Below are 6,661 nucleotides of genomic sequence, written 5' to 3'. Positions count from 1 at the left end.
CTAACGTTCGAGGACTACAAAAACACTCGGATTGTAGGCAACAGTTTACTTCCTGGGATTAGTGACGTAGATAAGACCAACATTATCATAGTTCAGCCCTCTCTGCTTTGCTTGGGTACGCCCTCAAAGACGAGGGTGGGGAGCGCCGAGTCAGAAGAGAGCTAAAATGGCGGAGGTTGGGAGTCCCTGCTGTGACTCTGTTTGCAAACTCTTGTTTCATTGTTTAAGCGATTAAATCTCTCGAGTAGACGCTGTCTCTTTAGATGCGAGGGCAAAATAGCACTTTATGGACTTACACAGAGGACATCATGTTTAATACGGTTCCGGAAAAATCCAGTCAGAAGTTGTTCACGGAAGTTTCACAATAACTGCTTCTCATGAACCGAAGCTGGACGTCTCCTTCTGAAAGTTGGATTACTGTGCACTTCTGGATCACAGGCTGTAAGTATTCACGTTTATTATTTGCCTTTTACTGTACATTACGTAACCGGTAACCGGAGATTAACATAATGTGCGTGTAGAGCTAAGCTTGCAAGCGAACTGTTTTGTGTTGTAATACTGTATTTCATAAACAACGTACCATATTTACACACGTGTATGTTGAATTATGCAGACTATCGTTTTTTTATCGATGTTGGTTAAGACATGTTTACAAACTTGCTAAGTTACCAGCTAAACTGTTACCGGTAAAATTTGTTCTCATGATCAAAACTCAAGAAACTCTAAGTACAGATGATTTGTTTAAAGTTATATGTATTTTACTGTTGTTTTTACTTGAAGCTTTCTTAGATTTTGAAACGAAGTAAACACGTAATGTGTGTTGCTAATGTTGGGCCATGTAACATGTAATACATTTACGTTTTAATGAATAGTCTAACGAGTTATAGTCGTTGTACTCTATTGTTATAATATGTCTTTTTGACTGAATACATGTTTGTTTTATTTGTCTATATCTTAGATTCGCAGCTGGACACATCCTTCTACACTGTATGCAAACATGCAACATCATAACACACAGTACAAGGAGTCAGACTGGCATATGAGGAGCAAAGGTGTGTAACACAAATGATGTATTTAGCTAGTGAAACCACTACCAGTCTTAGATGTAGAACTGATGATGACAAAGTTTTTTTTCTCTGCATAATCATAGGAACCCAGACAGTAGCATCGTTTCACAATGTTTCCATCACCATCATCAGTGGATGCCTTTGCCGTCCGTAGCCTGAGATTTCAGATTTGCAGCAAAAAAAATTGATTTTCTCATTTATTGGAATGCTATGCAGGTATTTAAGTATTTTAGTAACTGTGTTAAATAAAGTAGTATTTACTTTTACAATAAATTTATGCTTGCTTATATTTTTACAGGTTGTACCTTGCAGCCATCCATTACAATGTCACCAAGCCGTAACAAAAGCAGGAGAGGGAAAGTACAAGGCTATGTTCCCAAAACACAAATGACATACCGTAAGCAGTAATGTTTTATTTCAAATACATTCATAATTAAAAACTTAATGTATGAAGCAGGGAAATAAATTATCAAAACAAAAAGATTTATTGACCGCAATATTTCTACAGTTATGTGGATGATGTGATCAGGCTTGTGTTTGCTGAGGTATTTGAAGATAAGCTGAAGGAAACCCCGATTCCAATGGACCTGGCATCACAGTTTGAGAGACCTTCAAAGGAGGACGTGATTGCATGCCATCTTCAGTGCAGGGGTCGTCGGAAGCCAACATTCCGATCAGGAAGCTCCAAGCGTATCTGGAGAACAACACACGACAGGATGATAACCCTAAAGTGTCATCTTAGGTAGCATCAGCTGACAAAGCTTTGATATGCCATTTATCTGAATAGATAGCTGTAAGAAGTGAATTGAACAATTTTTGAAAGAAGAGCACAATATGGTTACTAAAGTATGTTTATTTGTATATTGTTTAACATTTAAATATATATTTGTAATAAATAAACTTTTGACTGACTTTTATATTTTCTTTAAAGTTGCATCTTTTGTTCTTTTGGGTACTTTGTTACTATAATGATACTTTAGTGTTATTGGTTTAAAAATGTAATAAAACTTACTCTAGTCCTGCGCCTCAAAGGCTTATAGTCGGTACAATAAATGTTCTGTGTGTAGGGATTTAGACAATTTGTGCAAAACCTGGATGATGAATCACGCAGGTAAGAGGCCCTGGAACATGTTGCATTCTCCTTAAAACCTAATAAGTAAAAACATAGCACAGTCTTTCATAATAAAGTTTACCATAGTAAAATAATGTAGAACTAACATTCATTTCAATTAATACTTTTTTTGTGCTACATTTGGTGTTTCCATATAGTTTGCACAGTAAAATAGTATGTAAGCAGTATTTTATAATTAATTTTACTAGAGTAAAATAATGTAGAAATTACCAAGTGAAATCGTTTTATAATCATTTCAACAAATACTTTATATGTGCTACATTTGGTGTTTCCATATAGTTTGCACAGTAATACAGTATGTAAGCAGTCTTATAATAAATTTTACTAGAGTAAAATAATGTAGAAATTACCAAGTGAAATCGTTTTATAATCATTTCAACAAATACTTTATATGTGCTACATTTGGTGTTTCCATATAGTTTGCACAGTAATACAGTATGTAAGCAGTCTTATAATAAATTTTACTAGAGTAAAATAATGTAGAAATTACCAAGTGAAATCGTTTTATAATCATTTCAACAAATACTTTCTATGTGCTACATTTGGTGTTTCCATATAGTTATGTAGTACTTTATAATTACCTTTTGGATGTCTTTGCAACACATTTTCGTCTTCGTTTAGCATTCTGGCAGAGCTAAGGACACCTAAAAAAGTTAAATCCAATCGCATTCATTGACGGAGATCGTTTATATCGTAACGGCCTTCTGAACTCTCTGGATCGAGCTCGAAGTGGTAAGGCAGTACAGACACCATCGTTTATAGAGAAATATAACGCTTGTTTACGATGCCTCTGAGGCTGTGACTCAGTCAGAATCTGTGTCAACCCACGCGTAGTCAGGGGCGTAACTTTCAAACACAAGCCGAACCCAGCTGACCAATAACAGTTGAGTAGTCATCTGACCAATCCGATTACACTAGACATTTTGGGAGGCGGAGACAGGAACTAAACCGAGCGTTTTCCAGACAGTGGGAAATCGGTGAGGTATGTAAGCAATTTATAAGACTCACAATGCATTAGTTCAAGTTTTAATAACATGTATGTACTATGGGATATTGCAATAACGTGCTAACGTGCCAATTTATTAGCATAATTGGTGCTCTTTAAACTCTGCCTACAGGAGAAGAGGAGGGCGCCACGGGTTCAAAAGAATCCAGCTGAAGGAGCCTCGGCCCCCTTGTCTCCCCCCCTCCTGGATGAGCTGGTGAAGAGAAGAAGAAGGAATATTTAAACTCCCCTTTTTACCCTTCCTGACAGCCCATTTTAGATAAACTTTATTTAAATTATTTTAAGTGTACTTGCGCTCGGGTTGTGTGGTCATTGGGGTGGCTTTGGGACCTCCTCGAGGTGGAAACTAGGAAGGGGCGTGTCTTGTTACATCTTGGGTCCGCCCCGACCTGTGACATAAATATGACATGACAAAAATGACATTACATTTTTTAAAGCTGCTGCTTGTTTATGACAGCACAGACAGCGTTTCCAAATAAGCCAGTGGACGTGAAAGGGGCATCTAAAAGCACATTTTTATCCTTTTCTTTATTACTGGATAAACATGCCAGTAACTACTGGTATGCCACTAGCACAGTATGTAACAATTCAGAAACTACTGAGACCCCATCAGCCACCAGCACATTATATATCATGCCAGACAGGGTTCGTTCACAGCCCGTTATACTCTCCAACTGGTGCATTTTTGTAGGTAGGATGGTGTTATTAAAAGCATATGTGCTAGGCAATTACACTATCCCCACTTGTTTTGAATGATAGATCTATTAACCTACTGTAAGCAGTGGCCACTGTGTTGAACGTTTTACTGCTACCAACTTTAACAATCACATCTTCCATGACATACCGTTATGTGCAACACGTGCAGTAAAAAACTGAGATCTTAATTTAACACATTTGGGGGATCACCAACAATCTTGCCATCATACATTATTGTGATCACATCAACACTTAATTATATACACTCTACAAGCTTATTTTTTATTTGCTGCTTAACCCTGAGACATACCAGCGCCCAGGAATATACCATCGATTCCGTTTTACCACCCCTAACTTCACTATTTTGTGGCAAGCCGAAAACCCTCCTATGGAACCCAGAAGCTAACCTAGCATTTACACTACACACAATGGCTACTGATGCTCGTGCACTTCTCTGTCACGTGTTCCAGTCTGAAACTGAAGGGCAGTGAATGAACGGACACACAGCGGTGCTTCATGACAGATGCGTCGGAATCTTGTTCATTACATCACAATATCTGAGCTTCGCAGTATTTCTTGCATTGCTTTGTTAATCAATACAATTGTTTAAAAGATCGTCAAATGTTCTTATTTGAATAAGATCTTTAGATTACCAATGTATAGTGATTTACAATACAAAAAAACCACATTACCTTTGCCTGCATAAACTGTTTATTTTCTTTTTGAATGACATCGTCAACATGTTGCTTTTTAATTACACTGGCAAATTTATCATGCCGCAGATTATGTGTTTTATACAGGTTAAAGATTTAATCTAAGATTTGTTAATCTGTGTTAAAATTTAAGTGTTGCAACACAACTCGAATTAAAATTAAACTTAGATCAACAAACCATATTTTAGCTCTAAACTCCGCTTATTTTAATTGGTGCAACCCACCCGGAATCTTGGGCGACGTGAGGAGGTCATTACGGGTTATGTTGTCTTTTGTTGTACAGTAGGTTAAATCATAACATGTAAACTTTATTGCGTGATTTGTATCATTGCGACATACTGTAACATTATTTAATGTAGTGTGTGTTTGAAAAAATTATGTAATCGTCCATTGCTTTATTCTGGGGTGCATTTTATCCCAGACGGCGTAATAGCAAAAGTGAATGTATGAACCAAAATTCACAAGAGCAACAAGAGATTTGAAGCTCATGCAGACATGTCCAATTAATGTTTCGCTCTGTGATTTGCTGAATGTTAGTTCACCAAATCTAAATAATAATTCAAAGAACACTGTACTACATGACGCGCTGCTGCTCTGGAGTTTGCTGCCGGCTCTCATTAAAAATGGATGACTTCTGGCCACTTTGATGCTTGGTGGCGGTGTGAACTAGCAGTAACCCTGCCCGGTTGCTACACCCATGACTCTAGTTTACTGTATGTATTTGTTCATGTTTTAAAAAATTCTGAAGCACACCATAAAATAATTATATCAGTTCATCCAGGGCTAGTAGTACACGCCTTCTTCAGAAGTCTTGTCATCTCCCCTGCTCCGTCATCCATCCTGTCTTCATCTGCAACATAAAGGAAGGTGTTATATGTACTATGTGCCAGTCAAAAAAGTGTGTGTGCTATGTCTTTCCTGCCAGTATCATCGGATTACAACCATTATTATTTACCTGTTGACTGTTCATTGCATTATAAATAAATTTACCAGTGTTTTATACTTCCATCTCTCTATGGTCTGTGATACCCTTACAGTTAAATTCTAATAAAAAACTGAGAAATAAGTATGATAAATATATATTTATTTATTGATGAAAAACCTTTAAAGCACATTTATTTAAAAGAGTCAGTGTCCTGCAAACTTCTGGGATGACCTACAAAAGTATGTCATCCCCTGTGGCACTCTAGAACAGTGGTTCTCATCTCTGTTCCTGGAGGCTAAGTGCTCTGCATATAATGGTCCTGTCCCAAATGGCGCGCTTCATGTGGACTTTCGGTCTCGTGGCCTTAAATTGCGTGTTCTCGCTTAGTCTACGAGTCCGTAGGGTGTCCCATCTGTCATTTTTACGCTTTGAAGTGTGCTCATCAGCGCCTCCTTTGCCCCCTTGATGCGGTCTTCAGCGAAGCCCGCACTGCAGCAGGCTTCGCGCACTTTGCCAACCCAGAAGTCCTTGCGAAAGGGCAATCAGACCAATCAGACGACGGAAGGGAGGAGTTCACGCTGACGGGCAACTTCTCTACCTATTTCCGGTGTGATGCTCAAGTCTGTCCCAAAATTCGACTCCGGTGCACCCACGTGGACTCGCATCAAGGGTCCCTAAAGTCTGGACTACGTGATGTCATCAAAGTGTGGACTCTGAGGAGGACCACAAGTCCGGAGTGTGCCATTTGGGACAGGGCGTTTGTATAATCGCTCTTATCTGACAGACTCAGTTCAGTTCATAGAGACTTCTACTAATAAGCTGATGATTTGAATCAGGTGTTTTAAATAAAGGAGACATACAAATGTCGAGCAGTGGGGCTTCAGGAATACCGTTGAGAATCACTGTTCTATAAAAAATACATATTGATAAATGTAAACTTAAATTCCATGATATTCCATATGACTTTGATTTTCAATGTCTGGAATAGACTTTTTAAAATTCCATGATATTCCAGTACGTCAATGACACCTAGTGGCCTTTCTTGGTAAAACCACTATAAGTGTGACAACTTTATTTTTGGGGATTTTATCGTGATTAGGATAATAACTAGTTTAGATTAAA

The 6,661-nt window shown here is 38.1% G+C and overlaps 2 long non-coding RNA genes across 3 annotated transcripts; one reads left to right on the top strand and one right to left on the bottom strand.

Moving 5' to 3' along the window:
* LOC135729892 (uncharacterized) lies at positions 1-1,716 on the top strand. Of its 2 annotated transcripts, XR_010525788.2 has the most exons (5): positions 1-441; positions 959-1,052; positions 1,151-1,283; positions 1,366-1,464; positions 1,576-1,716. It is a non-coding gene; the product is annotated as an uncharacterized lncRNA (long non-coding RNA). The 2 variants fall into 2 exon arrangements; XR_010525787.2 differs by lacking the exon at positions 1-441 and having other exon boundaries at positions 716-1,052.
* On the bottom strand, positions 1,622-3,293 carry LOC135729893 (uncharacterized). The gene is made up of 3 exons (XR_010525789.2): positions 2,781-3,293; positions 2,080-2,216; positions 1,622-1,761 (listed from the first exon to the last, which is right to left on the bottom strand). It is a non-coding gene; the product is annotated as an uncharacterized lncRNA (long non-coding RNA).
* Positions 3,294-6,661: the final 3,368 nt, after the last annotated feature.

The sequence above is a fragment of the Paramisgurnus dabryanus genome, chromosome 11 (assembly GCF_030506205.2).
Source record: "Paramisgurnus dabryanus chromosome 11, PD_genome_1.1, whole genome shotgun sequence".
Taxonomy (NCBI): Eukaryota; Metazoa; Chordata; class Actinopteri; order Cypriniformes; family Cobitidae; genus Paramisgurnus; species Paramisgurnus dabryanus.
Note: the sequence above shows the minus strand (reverse complement) of the source record. Positions and strands in the feature narration are given on the sequence as shown.